Below are 18021 nucleotides of genomic sequence, written 5' to 3' on the forward strand. Positions count from 1 at the left end.
GGCCAACCCACAGTTCAGCTAGTTAAGCAACAAAACACAAGGACACGCCAGGCCAGGGAAAGCAATACTCAAACTGGCCAGCAGAGCGACCATGTCAACATTGTGGAGTGAAGCGCCCCTACAGGTGAGATCAATGTCCTGCAATTTCAGCAAAATGTTTTCAGTGCAACAGGATTGACACTATGGGCAGAATTTTGCCCTTGGATGGCGGGCGGGCCCCACCGGCTTGGCGGCGGGCGGACAGCTGATTTCGCTGTCCGCCCGCCTTCCTAAAGATTTAAATGGACTGGGATGACCATTCCTTCTGACGTCATCCCGCGTCATTTTCCCCTCGGTGACCGGGCACCGCCCCCAAATCGCCGAGGGGAAAATCCTTTGCCTTTGGCAAACTTTGCAGGGCAAAAACCCTGAAACACACACAGAAAGGCCAAAGATTATCCACCAGGTCGAGACTGCAAGCCTGGGAGAGACACAGCCATGCTTCTTGGTGAGGTCAAAGATCTTGGTTTCTCAATTTGGAATGCGGACAGTTCTGTCTATGACCACTCAGCAAATTTTAAATTAGACACAAGCCGGCATTAAAGTCCTCCAGAAAAAGAACCATGGCTAAAAGACCGCTGGCTTCGAACAACAGACACACCAATCTACCAGCCCGGAGAAATCCGGCTTCTAGTCATAGGCACGATTTTGGAACCACTAAGGTATGGCAGCAAACAAATCTTCAAGCTGATGTATGTTATCCATAACCAGCCTTTCACTCTCTTGAGCAGAGATGCCTACGTAGCCCTGGACCTCCTCAAAATGGCGAAAGATGTCAAGAAAACCACCGTTGTCAATCATATAGAACAGCAAATTCCCAAACAAAAAAAGAATGTCTTGACTGGGACTTCAGCTCTGAACTGTCCGCTCTCTTTGCTGGCCAGGATTGTCCATTCTAGTTACAGGTGCCGGAAAGCCTTCAATAATCAGACCAGCCAACCACCCAAGTGGTAACCGTGACGCTTCCAGTGGAGGGTGTAAAAGAGAGTGACCAGCAGTCCGATGAGACTGCACCTCCAGCTCCAACGATGGTGCAACAGGTCAACACTGCAACCACCGAACGTACACCGCAACTCCCAGCCAGCATGCCAAAGCCAACCAGTGATGCTGGAATCTGGTAGCAGCCGTCCACTGCCGACAGCGAAGCGCAGAGGTGAGCGCACCACTAAACCTCATTCTAGTCACAGTAAGGCTCATCCTCTGCCACAGGGGACATCGCCAACACCCACATGATGATGGAAGAAGCAAAAGAAACGACAAGGAAATGAATACAATTTTCGTCCACCCGGCAAGAATCAAGTTAGGGTAACGGACACCGAGGAGCTCAACAGGTGAACCGACCAAGTGCAGTTCAACATGAAGGATTAGAAGAAAAGGATGAAAACATACCCAGATGCCAGAACAGCCTCCAAACCTACAGAAAGAACCAGCAGCGAAAGAGCCTACCGTTCCTCCAACAGTGGTGCGAGCGAGATACGGAAACCTCCAGACTGCCCAAGGACTTGAAGGGGGGAGATGGGGTAATGATAATGTAAATGACAATGTAAATGCATGACAGTGATAACAATGTAAGACATAAGGTAAACCATAATCATTTAAAATACATTGCATAAAGACTTTGGGGGAGGTTTAGTCTGGGACATTTAGGGTTAATGTGGGACGGAGTACAGTACCGCCCACACAGTGATGTAAGAGATCACATGATTTGAACCCAGGGCCAGCTGAATGTTGGACAGAGCCATGTGCACCAGCAAGCATGGAGACATCTCCTCACTGCTACCCTTTACTGTATTTTTGTAAATAGTTCTAACAGCCAATAAAGAGTTACAGTTAACCTATGTATAACTATGAAGACTTCTTCAGATCTACCAAACTGTAACCAACACCCTACAACACTATTCATCCATTCCTCCTGACTCTCCATTTCCCCGTCCTGACTCGCCACATTCCTGAGCTGACTGCTCAGTCCACCTGGACCTGACTGCCCACTGCCTCTCGGGACCAAACTCCGCAACCGCTCCCGCCAACCCCCGCACCCCGAACCGACTATCGACAACAACCCCCCAACCTGACCACCTACTCCCATCATACCACCTCCATTCACTCACCTACATGCCCACCCACTCACTCACCCACACACTCACCCACCCACCCACCCACTCACCCACACACCCACCCACTCACTCACCCACTCACTCACCCACACACTCACCCACCCACCCACAAACTCACCCACACACTCACCCACCCACCCACCGACTCACCCACACACTCACCCAACCACCCACCCTCACACTCACCCACTCACACTCACACACTCACTCACCCACTCACTCACCCACACACTCACCCACTCACTCACGCACACACTCACCCACTCACCCACCCACACACCCACCCACTCACTCACCCACTCACTCACCCACTCACCCAGCCACCCACTCACACACTCACTCACCCACACACTCACCCACTCACTCACCCACTCACTCACCCACATACCCACCCACTCACTCACCCACTCACTCACCCACTCACTCACCCACACACTCACCCATCCACCCACTCACTCACCCAAACACCCACCCACTCACTCACCCATTCACTCACCCACTCACTCACCCACCCACTCACACATTCACTCACCCACAAACTCACCCACTCACTCACCCACACATTCACCCGCACACCCACCCACTCACTCACCCACACACCCACCCACTCACTCACCCATACACCCACCCACCCACCCACACACTCCCACTCACTCACCCACACACCCACCCATACGCCCACCCACACACCCACCCATTCACTCACCCACCCACTCACCCACACACCAACACACCCACCCACTCACCCACTCACCCACACACCCACCCACTCACTCACCCACTCACTCACCCACTCACTCACCTACTCACCCACCTACTCACTCACCCACTCACCCACCCACTCACCCACTCACTCATTCACCCACTCACTCACCCACGCACCCACCCACTCACTCACCCACTCACTCACCCACTCACTCACCCACACACCCACCCACACACCCACCCACTCACCCACCTACTCACACACCCACCCACTCACCCACCCACTCACTCAACCACACACCCACCCACTCACCCACCCACTCACTCATCCACTCACTCACCCACTCAACCACCCACACACCCACCCACACACCCACCCACTCACTCACCCACTCACTCACCCACTCACCCACCAACTCACCCACCCACTCACTCACACACTCACTCACCCAAACACCCACCCACTCACCCACCCACTCACCCACCCACACATCCACCCACTCACTCACCAACTCACCCACCCACTCACTCACCCACTCACTCACTCACTCACCCACCCACTCACCCACCCACTCACCCACTCACTCACCCACACACCCACCCACTCACCCACCCACTCACCCACCCACTCACTCACCCACTCACCCACCCACTCACCCACCCACACACCCACCCACTCACTCACCCACTCACCCACACACTCACCCACCCACTCACCCACCCACTCACACACCCACCCACTCACTCACCCACTCACTCACCCATTCACTCACCCACACACCCACCTACTCACCCACCCACTCACTCACCCACTCACTCACCCACACACCCACCCACTCACCCACTCACTCACCCACTCACTCACCCACTCACTCACCCACTGACTCACTCACCCACTCACCCACTCACACACCCACACACCCACCCACTCACCCACTCACTCACTCACCCACTCACTCACCCACACACTCACCCACTCACTCACCCACACACCCACCCACTCACTCACCCACACACTCACCCACCCACTCACCCACTCACTCACCCACTCACTCACTCACCCACTCACCCACTCAGTCACCCACTCACACCCACTCACTCACCCACTCACCCACCCACTCACCCACTCACTCACTCACCCACTCACCCACCCACTCACCCACTCACTCACTCACCCACTCACTCACCCACTCACTCACCCACTCACCCACTCACCCACTCACTCACCCACTCACCCACTCACTCACTCACCCACTCACTTACCCACACACCCATCCACTCACCCACTCACTCACCCACTTACCCACTCAATCACCCACACACCCACTCACTCACTCACCGACTCATCCACGCACTCACACACTCACTCACCCACTCACTCACCCACACACCCTCCCACTCACCCACTCACTCACTCAGCCACTCGCTCACCCACTCGCCCACCCACTCACCCACTTACTCACTCACCCACTCACTCACCCACCCACTCACTCACCCACTCACTCACTCACCCACTCACTCACTCACTCACTCACCCACTCACCCACTCACCCACTCACTCACCCACTCACTCACTCACTCACTCACTCACTCACTCACTCACTCACTCACTCACTCACCCACTCACTCACTCACCCACTCACTCACTCACCCACTCACTCACACACACACCCATCCACTCACCCACCCACTCACCCACTCACTCACTCACCCACTCAACCACCCACTCACTCATCCATTCACTCACCCACTCACTCACCCACTCACTCTCTCACCCACTCACTCACTCACCCATTCATTCACCCACTCACCCACTCACACTCACTCACTCACTCACCCACCCACACACCCACACACTCACTCATCCACTCACTCACCCACACACCCACCCACTCACCCACACACTCACCCACTCACCCACCCACACACCCACACACTCACCCACCCACTCACTCACTCACCCACACACTCACCCACTCACTCACCCATTCACCCACCCACTCACCCACTCACTCACTCACCCACTCACTCACTCACCCATTCACTCACTCACCCACTCACCCACTCACTCACTCACCCACTCACCCACTCACTCACTCACCCACTCACCCACTTACTCACTCACCCACTCACTCACCCACTCACTCACTCACCCACTCATCCGCTCACTCACTCACCCACTCACTCACCCACACACCCACCCACTCACCCACCCACTCACCCACTCACCCACTCACTCACCCACTCACTCGCCCATTCACTCACCCACTCACTCACTCACCCACTCACTCACTCACCCACTCACTCACCCACTCACTCACTCACTCACTCACCCACCCACACACCCACTCACCCACACACCCACCCACTCACCCACACACTCACCCACTCACTCACCCACCCACACACCCACACACTCACCCACTCACTCACTCACCCACACACTCACTCACCCACACACTCACCCACTCACTCACCCACTCACTCACCCACTCACCCACTCACTCACCCACTCACTCACCCACTCACTCACTCACCCACTCACTCACTCACCCACTCACTCACTCTCCCACTCACCCACTCACTCACCCACTCACTCACTCACTCACTCACCCACTCACTCACTCACCCACTCACTCACTCACCCACTCACTCACCCACACACCCATCCACTCACCCACCCACTCACCCACTCACTCACTCCCCCACTCACCCACTCACTCACCCACTCACTCACCCATTCACTCACCCACTCACTCACCCACTCACTCTCTCACCCACTCACTCACTCACCCATTCATTCACCCACTCACCCACTCACTCACTCACTCACTCACCACCCACACACCCACACACTCACTCATCCACTCACTCACCCACACACCCACCCACTCACCCACTCACTCACCCACTCACTCACCCACCCACACACCCACACACTCACCCACTCACTCACCCACTCACTCACTCACCCACTCACTCACCCACTCACCCACTCACTCACTCACCCACTCACCCACTCACTCACTCACTCACTCACCCACTCACTCACTCACCCACTGACTCACCCACCCACTCACTCACCCACTCACTCACTCACCCACTCACTCACCCACTCACCCACTTACTCACTCACCCACTTACTCACTCACCCACTCACTCGCCCATTCACTCACCCACTCACTCACTCACCCACTCACTCACTCACCCACTCACTCACCCACTCACCGACTCACTCACTCACCCACCCACACACCCACTCACCCACACACCCACCCACTCACCCACACACTCACCCACTCACTCACCCACCCACACACCCACACACTCACCCACCCACACACTCACCCACTCACTCACCCACTCACTCACCCACTCACTCACCCACTCACCCACTCACTCACCCACTCACTCACCCACTCACTCACTCACCCACTCACTCACTCACCCACTCACCCACTCACCCACTCACCCACTCACTCACCCACTCACTCACCCACTCACTCACCCACTCACTCATTCACCCACTCACTCACTCACCCACTCACTCACCCACACACCCATCCACTCACCCACCCACTCACCCACTCACTCACTCACCCACTCACTCACCCACTCACTCACCCATTCACTCACCCACTCACTCACCCACTCACTCACTCACCCACTCACTCACTCACCCACTCACTCACTCACCCACTCATCCGCTCACTCTCTCACCCACACACCCGCCCACTCACCCACTCACTCACCCACTCACTCACCCACTCACTCACCCACCCACACACCCACTCACCCACTCACTCACCCACTCACTCACCCACCCACACACCCACTCACCCACTCACTCACCCACTCACTCACCCACTCACCCACTCACTCACCCACCCACACACCCACTCACTCACCCACTCACCCACCCACCCACCCACCCACACACCCACTCACCCACACACCCACTCACCCACACACTCACCCACTCACTCACCCACCCACACACCCACACACTCACCCACCCACTCACTCACCCACACACTCACCCACTCACTCACCCACTCACTCACCCACTCACCCACTCACCCACTCACTCACTCACCCACTCACCCACTCACCCACTCACCCACTCACTCACCCACTCACTCACCCACTCACTCACCCACTCACTCACCCACTCACTCACTCACCCACTCACTCACTCACCCACTCACCCACTCACCCACTCACTCACCCACTCACTCACCCACTCACTCACCCACTCACTCATTCACCCACTCACTCACTCACCCACTCACTCACCCACACACCCATCCACTCACCCACCCACTCACCCACTCACTCACTCACCCACTCACTCACCCACTCACTCACCCATTCACTCACCCACTCACTCACCCACTCACTCACTCACCCACTCACTCACTCACCCACTCACTCACTCACCCACTCATCCGCTCACTCTCTCACCCACACACCCGCCCACTCACCCACTCACTCACCCACTCACTCACCCACTCACTCACCCACCCACACACCCACTCACCCACTCACTCACCCACTCACTCACCCACCCACACACCCACTCACCCACTCACTCACCCACTCACTCACCCACCCACTCACCCACCCACACACCCACTCACTCACCCACCCACCCACACACCCACTCACCCACACACCCACTCACCCACTCACTCATACTCTTACCAACTAACTCTACTGAAAGACTCAGAATCTTTAAAAACTTACCTGAATATGGCAGCTGGTGTGATTAAAAAGGGGGCATGGCCTCTCCACTGCTCCTTTTTCCCAATGTTCCCCATGGTGCCAAGAGTTTGTTGTTCCAGCCGGTATTGGAAAACACAACTTGAAGGGCGTACAAAGGTCAGCACACAATAATCTCCACAGCCAGCAGCAATGTGCGCAGCATCACACTCGATCGGAATATCTGGCCCAATACTTCATCTTCCTTAATAATATAAAATAAAACCGAGAATGCTGGAAAAACTCAGCAGGTCTGGCAGCAACAATGGAGAGAGAAACAGGGTTAATGATTCGAGTCCCTGTGACTCTCCTTCAGAGCTTAACTTCACCTTCCTTGCCTGGAACAAATTTACAACAAGAACTTGTATTTATACAGCACCTTTAATGTAACAAAACATCCCAAGGTGCTTCACAGGTGCGTTACAAAGCAAAATTTGACACCGAGCCACATAAGACGATACTAGAGCAAATGGCTAAAAGTTTAGTCAAAGAGGTAGACATTTGAGTGAGTGCCTTAAAGGTGGAAAGAGCATTAGAGAGGCCAAGAGGTTAAAGGAGGGAATTTCAGAGCTTAGGGCCTAGTTGCAGGCGCATCCACCAATGGTGGAATAATTAAAATTGGAGATACTCAAAAGCTAGAATGACATCAGCACAGGTATCTTGGATGGTTGTGGGACTGGAGGAGATTAAGGAGATAGGGAGGGTTGAGGCCGAGGAGGTATCGGAGGAAAGGATGAGAATTTTAAAATCGAAGCATTGCTTAACCAGGACCCAATATAGATCAGCGAGCACAGAAGTGCTGCGTCTTCGTGTGAGTAATGACATGGGCAGCAATGTATTGGGTGACCTCAAGATTACAGAGGGAAGAATGTGGGAGACTGGTCAGGAGTGTTTTGGAAAAGTCAAGTCTAGAGGTAACAAATAATCTATGGAATTCATTGCCGCAGAAGGCTGTGGAGGCCAGGTCATTGAGTGTATTTTAGACCGAGATAGATAGGTTCTAAGGCCTGAATGAGGGTTTTAGCAGCAGGCGAACTGAGACAGGGGTGAAGTTGGGTGATGTTATGGAGGTGAAAATAGGTCGTCTTAGTGAAACTAGGTAGCCTTAGTTCTGAAGAAGGGTCATACGGACTCAAAACGTTAACTGCTTTTTTTCTCCACAGATGCTGTCAGACCTGCTGAGTTTTTTCATTTTTATTCTGTTTTTATTTCAGATTTCCAGCACCTGCTGTATTTTGCTTTTATTTTACCTTGGTCTTAGTGATGTCATGTTTACATGGCCAGAAGCTCATTCTCGGGTCAAGTGAGACATCAGGGTTGCGTACAGTCTGGGTTAGACCCAGACAGTTGGCAGGGATGTGGAGAGGAATGGAGTTGATAGCTAGGAAATGGAGTTTGCAACAATCTGATAATTTAGCAACAATGAAAGAGTTGAGAGTGGGGGTGGTGAGATAGAGCTGTGCGCTTTCAGCATCTATATTATTGCGCCCAGCGTGGGACTCGAACTCACGACCCTGAAATTAAGTGTCTCATGCTCTACCGACTGAGCTAGCCGGTATGCGCTTTCAGCATCTTTTTTTTTGTAAAAATATACTTTATTCATAAAAATCTTCAATCACATTCAAAACCATTTCAAAAACAACATTACACGGGTACAATCCAGGTTAAACTTTTACAAAATGTATCACCAGGTGCATCAATACAAACAATATTACAATCATTTACAGCCTTTCATTTTGATCTGTACAGCCCGAGGGGCTCTAAACAGTTCCCAGTCTCTCGGTGCGCTGTGGTAGAAAGGTCTTAGACAGCGACCCTTCCCCATTGCGCCTTTGCGGCAGCTGCCCCAAGCTTTAGTGCGTCCCTCAGCACGTAGTCCTGGACTTTGGATTGTGCCAGTCCGCAACAATCGGTCGGGGACAACTCTTTGTGCTGGAAGACCAACAAGTTTCGGGCAGACCAAAGCGCGTCTTTCACCGAGTTGATGATCCTCCAGCTGCAGTTGATGTTTGTCTCAGTGTGTGTCCCTGGGAACAGCCCGTAGAGCACAGAGTCCTGTGTCACAGAACTGCTCGGGATGAACCTCGACAGCAACCACTGCATCTCTCTCCAGACTTTCTTTGCAAAGGCACAATCCACAAGGAGGTGAACAACGGTCTCTTCCCCACCACAGCCACCTCGAGGGCATCGTGCAGAGGGGGTGAGACTCCTGGCGTGTAGGAAGGATCTGACGGGGAGGGCCTTTCTCACCACCAGCCAAGCTACGTCTTGGTGCTTGTTGGAAAGTTCTGGCGATGAGGCATTCTGCCAAATGACTTTGACAGTCTGCTCGGGGAACCAACCCACAGGGTCCACCCTCTCCTTTTCCCTCAGGGCCTCTAGGACGTTACGTGCTGACCACTGCCTGATGGACTTGTGGTCAAAGGTGTTTTTCTGCATAAATTTTTCCACCAGGGACAGGTGGTACGGCACGGTCCAACTACTTGGAGCGTTCCGCGGCAGCGTGGCCAGACCCATCCTTCGCAACACCGGGGACAGGTAGAACCTCAGCACGTAGTGACACTTGGTGTTTGCGTACTGAGGGTCTACGCACCGCTTGATGCAGCCACACACAAAGGTGGCCATCAGTATGAGGGCGATGTTGGGCACGTTTTTTCCCCCTTTATCTAGAGGCTTGTACATCGCGTCCCTGCAGACACGATCCATTTTCGACCTCCAGATAAAGCGGAAGATGGCTCGAGTGATCGCCATCGCGCAGGAGTGTGGAATGGGCCAGACCTGCGCCACGTACAGCAACAGCGAGAGTACCTCACACCTGATGACCAGGTTCTTACCCGCAATGGAGAGGGAGCGTCGCTCCCACATGCCCAGTTTCCTTTTCACCATAGCCACTCGCTCCATCCAGTTTCTAACGCATGCCCCGGTCCCTCCGAACCATATCCCCAGCACCTTCAGGCCGTCAGCCCTGACAGTGAAGGGGACAAAGGATCGGTCAGCCCAGTTCCCAAAGAACATGGCCTCGCTCTTCCCACGATTTACTTTGGCTCCCGAGGCCAGTTCGAACTGGTCGCAGACGTGCATCAGTCTGCGCACCGACAGCGGATCCGAGCAGAAGACGGCGACGTCGTCCATGTACAGGGAGGCTTTTACCTGAGTGCCTCCACTGCCTGGGATCGTCACTCCTCTTATGCCCGGATCCTTCCTGATGGACTCGGCAAAGGGTTCTATGCAGCACACAAAAAGGACAGGCGAGAGAGGGCAGCCCTGCCTGACTCCAGATTTAATTGGAAAGCTATCTGTTTCCCACCCATTGATTGAGACTGCGCTACTGATGTTAGTGTAGAGCAGTTGGATCCAATTTCGAATTCCCTCCCCAAAGCCCATTTTGGAGAGCACATCCCCCATGTAGGTGTGCGATATTCTGTCAAAGGCCTTCTCCTGATCCAAGCTGATGAGGCAGGTATCCACACCCCTGTCCTGTACATAGGCAATCGTATCCCTGAGCAGCGCCAGGCTGTCAGAGATCTTCCTGCCTGGCACAGAGCAGGTCTGGTCAGGGTGAATCACCAATTCCAGAGCGGATTTGACCCGGTTGGCGATGACCTTGGACAGAATCTTATAGTCCATATTCAACAGTGAAATGGGTCGCCAATTTCTAATTTCCTCCCTTTCCCCCTTGTGCTTGTAGATGAGGGTGATGATGCCTTTCCTCATGGATTCTGACATGCTGCCGGCCAGGAGCATACTCTCGTACACTTCTAGCAGGTCTGGGCCGATCAAGTCCCACAGAGCCGAATACAACTCCGCCGGCAGGCCGTCGCTTCCGGGGGTTTTACTCTTCTCGAAGGACTCGAGGGCCTTAGTCAGTTCGTCAGGAGTTAGCGGTTTGTCTAGGCTCTCCCGCGTACTGTGGTCTAGGACCTCCGTGATAGAGGACAGGAAGGACTGGGAGGCCGTGCTGTCCGTGGGCTTCACGTCATACAGTCCGGCATAAAAGGATTTGCTGATCCTCAGAATGTCGGACCGTGATGACTTTACTGAGCCGTCTTCTTCCTTCAGGCTGCTGATCACAGAGCGCTCTCTGTGTACCTTTTGGAAGAAGAAACGTGAGCACGTCTCATCCTGCTCCACGGAGCGGACTCTGGAACGGAAGATGATCTTGGAGGCCTCCGAGGCAAAGTGCGAGGCTTGCTGGCCCTTCACCTCTTGGAGCTCCTCCTTGACATCGACCCCCATCGACTGCAGCCGGAGCAGATTCTGCATCTTTTCCTGGAGTCGGGACATTTCCCTCTGTTCCTTTCTAGCTTTCTGGGTGCCTTTGAGGATGAAAAACCTCTTGATGCTTCCCTTGATCACTTCCCACCAGTGTGTCAGGGACTCAAAGAGGGGTTTCACGGTTCTCCAACCTTTGTAATCCCTCTTGAGCTCCTCAATGTTCTCTGGGGTCAGCAGTTGCACATTTAGCTTCCATGCCCCCCTGCCCACCCTCAGGTCTTCCTCCAAGTGGCAGTCCGCCAGTAGGAGGCAGTGGTCAGAGAAGAACACCGGCTTGACCTCGGTGGATCTGACTGTGAATGCACGGGACACAAACAGGAAGTCTATCCTGGAACGAATGGACCCGTCTGGCCGCGACCAGGTGTATCTACGCTGCGCTCCGTCTGCAGGGTTGCTGAAGACGTCGTGCAGCTTGGCATCCTTAACTGTTTCCATCAGGGATCTGGACGTAGCGTCCAATCTGCTTCCGGCCCTGCCGGATCGTCCAGCCGCATCGATGATGCAGTTGAAGTCCCCGCCCAGAATGACCGGCCTGGAGGTCGCCAGCAGCAGTGGGAGCTGCTGAAAAACCTCCAGCCGCTCAGCCCCTTGTGCCGGGCCGTACACGTTAATTAACCGGAGTGGAGCGTTCTTGTACATTACGTCTGCTACCAGGAGTCGCCCGCCCACCACCTCCTTGACCTCGGAGATGGTGAAGTTGCCTCCCCGCAGCAGAATACCCAGGCCGGAGGAACGAGAGTCGTTTCCGCCCGACCAGATCGATGGCCCGTGGGACCACCATCGTGACCATTGCCTGTAGGAGCTGAGGTGCGGTATCGCACACTCCTGCAGAAACAACAGGTCAGCTTTGACCTTGGCTAGGTAGTCCAAGGTCGCAACACATCGCGTAGTAGATTTAATGCTACGCACATTTATGGATACAATCTTTAAACCCATATTAAAGCATTTATTCTCCTACCAAACCCACTGTCTCTGAGAGTCCCAGACCTTTAGTCTGCTCCTTCATACCCGTAGTGAGCTCAAATTCCTTCACTTTGGATGGGCTGAGGTAGATCTCCTTTGCCGTGTTCTGCTCCAGTGGCATCTGGAGGTTCACGTAGTGAGCGGATTTTGAGATGACCTTTGCTGGAGAAGCTTCTCCAAAACTCACCCCCTCTGGGGGGTTGCTGTTCCCGGCTTCCTGGAGCTGGGGTGCGATGATTGCCTCACTGCTCCCAGATTCCAGGGGCTGTGGTGCACTGGCCTCCTCAGGTTGCAGGCAATGTTGGGGTGCGCTGGTCTCCTTGTTGTCTCCAATTTTCTGGAGCTCGGGTGTCTCGTCCTCCAACGCCCTGGAGCTTTGCCGCCTCTTCTGTCGGTGCCGCTCTGGCACTTCCTCATCCGAAGAGCTGCTGCCCTTGTCATCCGTGTCGGATGGGAGACGCCTCTTGCCGCTTCTCTGGGAAACGCCTTTGCTTCTTCTTCGCTCCCTCTTACTTTTCTTGTTCTTCACCGTCCGCCACTCCCCCTGCTGCTTTTCCACTGCTGCCTCCTCCTCCATTGATTCGCTGTCCTGAGGACTGGAAGGTTCAGGGGGTAGTGCTGTTGATTGGCTCTCTGTTGCCTCAATCTCTTTCTCCACCTTGTCTCTCTCTGTGTCCTCCTTTGTCCCGTTGAGCTCCCTGGGGGCCTTGGTGGTTGGAGTGACACGGAACATTTCTTCTGCTTCCCCGTGGTCGGCTTTGGCTGCCTGTGCGTAAGTACGGCAGCGTTTGGGGCAGGTCCTGTAGAGGTGACTTGCCTCGCCACACAGGTTGCAGCACTTGGCCTGTTTGCAGTCTTTTGTCTGGTGCCCTTCCTGTTTGCAGATCTTGCAGAGGGAGGCGCTGCAGTTGGCCGCCACATGACCAGCCTTGCCGCATGAGCGACAATGCTTGGGTTGCCCAGCGTAGACCAGGTAGCCACGGTTTCCCCCGATAGCGAAACTGGAAGGAGGGTGGAAAATGGCTCCCTTACCATCGGTCTTTAGCGTGACCTTAAACAGGCGTTTGCCTGTCCAGATCCCCAAGTCGTCTCGAATCTCGGTGCCGCTCCCCACCTTATCGAAGTACCTGGTGAGGAAGGTGACCACGTCGGCGACAGGGACGAAGGGGTTGTACACATGCACCATCACCTCACGTTCCCGTTGCAACGGCAGAGAGAAGTGCGGCTCCGCCGTCAGGATCTTCATCTCCGGCAGGTCTCTCTTCTCCTCGAACACCCTCAGGAGCCGGACGCAGTCTGCCACTCGCTTGAAAGTCACGTCGAAATAACCACCTTTGCGGGAGTCGTGCAGGGTGAAGATCTCCGTAGCTTGGAAGCCGCACGCCTTCAACAGGATCCTCCTGGTGAAGAAGCCCCGATCCATAGGTGATCCTCCTTCGTCGCTGTGGTTCACCGTGACTCGGACGGTGATAGGTAACCCACGGTATGAATTCGGATTGCGATTGGTTATCGCCCTTCCATCCCGACCTTGCCTTGGCAGGACCATGGTGTCGCCCCTGCAACACTACACTTGATCTTAGCCAAAAGGCCGAGAAGCGATCAGAACAGATACTACACTTGATCTTAGCCAAGAGGCCGAGAAGCGATGCAAAACCAGCGCCGTGTTTTCAGATGATATTGCTGAGAGGCAGCATGTAGATGAGAAATAGGAGGGGGCCAAGGATAGCTCTTTGGGTTACAGTGGGAAAAGAAGCCATTGCAGGAGACTCTCTGACTACGATTTAATTGATAATTATTGAAGCAGGAGAATGCATTCCCATGTAGCTAGACATTTAACTAGTCACTTATCTTGTGGTTGTTTATGGGGACTTGCCATATGCAAATTGGTTGCCAAATTTGTCTATGTTACAACACTCACTACACTTCAACAATGGTGAAGTTCTCTGTACACACCCCTGAACTTCTTTAATTATTACTCTGCCTTGAAGCCATTCACTTTCATACAAACACCTGCAGCTGAATTCTTTTAAACTTCTGCCCCTGCTTTTCCCACACTTAAGGTTTGAGTTGTGTGAATTTTATTCTCTCCATCAGCCTTACGACTCCTATTCTAACGCCAGTGCCTCTTTCTCTCCACTGTGAACACCCATCCTGCCTCTTAATTCTCAGGTGGTAGGTGCACGCTGGGTTTGGGCCCTATGATCCCAACCTTTGTCACGCAGCCACTGATGGTATCCACCTTCCTCAGGCTCTGGACCGAACAACTTCAATTCTTCCTGTTTTCAGACTGGTCATCGCTGATTACGATTGCCAATCCTCCAGGATTACCCGGGAGTCTCCAAGACTTAAAGGTCTCCGGATAAGACAGGGAAAAAAATTAATGGGGCATCAATAAATTGGTTTTTTGTAAAATCCTTCTTTCAACACTTTTGTTTATTTGTTCTAAATGCATTTTAGAAGGGGCAATAAGATTGGGCAGTGGGAATTGCGAAGTCTTGATAAACATGTTGTATCACTGTTGGCAACATTACCGCCCATACAAGCTGTGCACTTGTAGATAATGAGGACTGCAATAATGGCAAGGTCAAAAGCAATCCTGGGGGAGACAAATGTGTGGGTTAGAAGAGTGGCGGAAAGGCTGAGGCCTATAAGCAAGGATCCCCGGTGTCCTGGTCAATATCCCTCGATAAGCATCACAAAAACAGACTATCTGGTCTTTAACACATTGCTGTTTGTGGGAGCTTGCTGTGCACAAATTGGCTACACTACAAACATACGACTCAGGAAAGGAGTAGACCATTCAGCCCCTTGAACCTGCTCCACCATTCAATAAGGCCATGGCTAATCTGATTGCGGCCTTAGGCCCACATTCTTCCTGCCTCCAATAACACCTGACTCCCTTGTTGGTCAAGAATCTATCTAACTCAGCCTTAAAAATATTCAATGACCCAGCCTCTATCAAGCCCAGGAGAAGGGGGTTCGGACTAAAAATTTCTTCTCATCTCCGTCTTCAAAGGGAGGCCCCTTATTTTATAAACTGTTTCCCCTAGTTCTAGTCTCCCCCACCAGGGGAAACATCCTTTCAGCGAGCCAAGACCCTGCCAAGTTCCCTCAGGAGTACTGATCTGTTCTCCGACAGGATTTCCGCCTGTCTCTTCTGCCCTGTTCACCTTCATTGCTTTCCATTTCTCTCCTGGTGTTTGCCTAACACTGCTTGCTTGTCCCCACAACCACCCCACCCTCAACTTCTCTCTCCCCCCGCACCCCCACCTTAGACCAGCTTATATTTCACCTCTCTCCTAACTATACTTCAGTTCTGCCAAAGGGTCATGAGGACTTGAAACGTCAACTGTTTTCTTCTCCACCGATGCTGCCAGACCTGCTGAGTTTTTCCAGGTAATTCTGTTTTTGTTTTGGATTTCCAGCATCCGCAGTAGCTTTTAGCTTTTTGTTTTTTTCCCTCAGGATCTTATATGTTTCAGCAAGATCGCCTCTCATCCTCCGAAACTCCAATGGACACGGGTTACAACAATGGCTACACATCAGAAGTACATTATTAGGCTGTAAAGTGCTTCGGGGCGTGCTCCGGTCCGTGAAAGGCGCCGCGTGAATGCAAGTCTCTCTTTCTTTAAGCAAAAGATGCCCTGGAGGTGGAACAGTGGATACAAATATAGGTGGAGGGACAGGTAGTATTGAGGAGGCGGGGAGGCTGCAGAAGGATTTGGACAGGTTAGGAGAATGGGCAAAGAAGTGGCAGATAGAATACAACGTGGGCAAGTGAGAGGTCATGCACTTTGGTAGGAAGAATAGAGGCATAAACTATTTTCTAAATGAGGAGAGAATTCAGAAATCTGGAGTGCAAAGGGAGTTGGGAGTCCTAGTCCAGGATTCTCTTAAGGTTAACTTGCAGGTTGAGTCGGTAGTTAGGAAGGCAAATGCAATGTTGGCATTTATTTGGAGAGGACTAGAATATAAAAGCAGGGATGTGCTGCTGAGGCTTTATAAGGCTCTGGTCAGACCACATTTAGAATATTGTGAGCAATTTTGGGCCCCGTATCTCAGGAAGGATGTGCTGGCCCTGGAGAGGGTCCAGAGGAGGTTCACGAGAATGATCCCAGGAATGAAAGGCTTAACATATGAGGAACGTTTGAGGACTCTGGGTCTATACTCGATGGAGTTTAGAAGGAGGAGGGGGGATCTGATTGAAACTTACAGAATACTGAAAGGCCTGGATAGAGTGGACGTGAGGAAGATGTTTCCATTAGTAGGAGAGACTAGGACCCGAGGGCACAGCCTCAGAGTAAAGGGAAGACCTTTTAGAACAGAGATGAGGAGAAACTTCTTTAGCCAGAGAGTGGTGAATCTATGGAATTCATTGCCACAGAAGGCTGTGGAGGCCAGGTCATTGAGTGTATTTAAGACGGAGATAGATAGGTTCTTGATTGGTAAGGGGATCAAAGGTTACGGGGAGAAGGCGGGAGAATGGGGTTGAGAAACTTATCAGCCATGATTGAATGGCGGAGCAGACTCGATGGGCCGAATGGCCTAATTTCTGCTCCTATGTCTTATGGTCTTATGGTCAGTGCATCCTATGGTTGTGGAATTGATGTTGCATTGATATGAAGTTGCGCCCGAACTGAATTTAAACAATTATTGGTGGCTATTATTTCAGAGTAAATGGTTGCAACAATGCGGTGCTATTTTGAGAAGTTCCACAATTTGCAAGCAAATTTTAATGAAATAGGAAAAAAAAAAAATTGACGCCCGAACAGGGACTTGAACCCTGGACCCTCAGATTAAAAGTCTGATGCTCTACCGACTGAGCTATCCGGGCCCTGACAGAGATCCCGCCCACTGGATATTAAAGGCTGCGGCATCACATGGGCAGCGGCTACGTCACTAATTAGGCGTCACCGAAACTGCAGCTGCAACGCGTCAAAGAGTGCACGAGCTAAATTCTGCACCAAAGCATTGAAAATATCAAATATTATTGTTGCCTCAATAATAAATTTATTGTTTTAGCCACGATGAGTTTCAATTCTGTCGGGGGGGGGGGGAGGCAGGCAAGTGACAGCTCGATGCTCGCCATGTTTGTCGCTGGCAGGCGCAATGCGCACTTCCGGCGGGCGCCATGTTTTTTGCTGGCAGGTTCCCCAGCCGCACG

The 18021-nt window shown here is 52.8% G+C and overlaps 1 non-coding gene and 1 pseudogene across 1 annotated transcript; both read right to left on the reverse strand.

Annotated features, from left to right (window-relative positions):
- Positions 1-14401: 14401 nt before the first annotated feature.
- Positions 14402-14504, reverse strand: LOC144684093 (U2 spliceosomal RNA; annotated as a pseudogene).
- A 3114-nt stretch (positions 14505-17618) lies between these two features.
- On the reverse strand, positions 17619-17691 carry trnak-uuu (transfer RNA lysine (anticodon UUU)). Its single transcript has one exon. It is a non-coding gene; the product is annotated as a tRNA-Lys (tRNA).
- Between the last annotated feature and the right edge of the window lie 330 nt (positions 17692-18021).

This window comes from Cetorhinus maximus, chromosome 8 (assembly GCF_964194155.1).
Source record: "Cetorhinus maximus chromosome 8, sCetMax3.hap1.1, whole genome shotgun sequence".
In the NCBI taxonomy this organism is placed as follows: domain Eukaryota; kingdom Metazoa; phylum Chordata; class Chondrichthyes; order Lamniformes; family Cetorhinidae; genus Cetorhinus; species Cetorhinus maximus.